Source organism: Dendronephthya gigantea, unplaced genomic scaffold (genome assembly GCF_004324835.1).
Source record: "Dendronephthya gigantea isolate DGI-Jeju-01 unplaced genomic scaffold, DenGig_1.0 000084F, whole genome shotgun sequence".
Classification (NCBI taxonomy): domain Eukaryota; kingdom Metazoa; phylum Cnidaria; class Anthozoa; order Malacalcyonacea; family Nephtheidae; genus Dendronephthya; species Dendronephthya gigantea.
In genome coordinates this window covers 1-1434 of record NW_021163094.1, presented here as the reverse complement: position 1 = coordinate 1434, position 1434 = coordinate 1, and the positions used below count along the sequence as shown (strand labels likewise).

Below are 1434 nucleotides of genomic sequence, written 5' to 3'. Positions count from 1 at the left end.
ATCGTAATTCGGAATCTGTTTCAATATTCTGTATGTCGCTCACAGATCTCCATGCGCATTGGCAAGCATATGCCCTACTACCTAGATAAAACAAATTGATCTTTATAAATGAATTGAATTGAATGACCATTACTAGAATTTAGAAGTAATTCATTGGGAATATACAAGGTAGTAATTTGTTGGGGTATAAAGGCCTATTCTGAACAGCAATATTTTGCATCTCAGCCAAAAATTAATAAGAAACTGAGAATTTAATCAGTGAGTGGAATTGTTAACTAAGACGTAAAAAATCACTTTGCTTTTTATCTCACCTCTTTTTTGTATTAGATTAACTTTTAACTTGCTAAAGTCTGGGATATTATTACGAAGAATAAATAATCACAAGATGAATGCCATTGATAGTTGTCAAATGCAACCACTTCAAAATCACATGAAGTGCAACGTAGCTGGTTACATGTCCTACGAAGCAAAACATAAACTGTAAAATTCAACAGTTTTGATAGCAAAGGGCTGGCTAAGCACTATGTACCTTTGAACAGATGCACTGGAAATTCCACTTGCATGTCGACTTCCTCCAAGATAAACTGGATAACATTTTCTTGATTTGTTTGAAGTTTGAGAGTTTTGATCATTTTTGCTCTTCTGAGATGAATGTGGCTATAATTATTAAATTCAAGAAATTATGGTACAATTGGTAAAATAGTATTTTGTCTTCTTTGAAGACCATACATATTTATTATGGGTTCATTTTTCTATTTTACCTTGTACACTGGTCCATCATCTGTACATATATCGTCAATCATAGCATTTAGGTCAGATTGATCCTTCCTTTTTACATTCGGACCTATTGACCTACCAGACAGTGAAATAAGCTTATGAAGGTGATAGATCTGCAATGACCAACTGTAATATATTTCTTTTCAGGACATAAATTTTAAAACATCCCGTTAGGAATTGTCGATTTCTCCCTGTGATTCCCTGTTATAGGAAGCTGATTGAGGCAACCTCTAATAATATGGGCGACCTATATCTCAGGCAGGGTGTCCCCTGATGCCCCCCTGTACCAAACCCTTATTCGGTGCAAGGGGGGGGGCAAGGGGGGAATTTTGTATTGACACAAAATAGCTTTTATAGACCATAGTGATCACATCCAAATAAATTTTAATACTTTTAGGTAAACGTATGTTCTATAATTCATATACACTCGAAACATATTTACTATTCCAACCTGCTTTGCTCTGCACTAGCGCTTGTTTTCTTACTCGTAGTTTTTGCCGGGCCGGTATTTTTACAAAATTTCAATTCTGCTTCATCGAGAAGGTCATCTATATCTTTATCCATCTTTCAAGTTTTATCCACTGGCCTTAAACCGTCAAAACTACAAATGATTGCAACGAAACGCCTCTGGCTGTTGTCAAGCATCTGGTAATAAGT

At 35.5% G+C, this 1434-nt stretch overlaps 1 pseudogene; it reads right to left on the bottom strand.

Moving 5' to 3' along the window:
* Nucleotides 1-6: 6 nt before the first annotated feature.
* LOC114533055 lies at nucleotides 7-1368 on the bottom strand (annotated as a pseudogene).
* Between the last annotated feature and the right edge of the window lie 66 nt (nucleotides 1369-1434).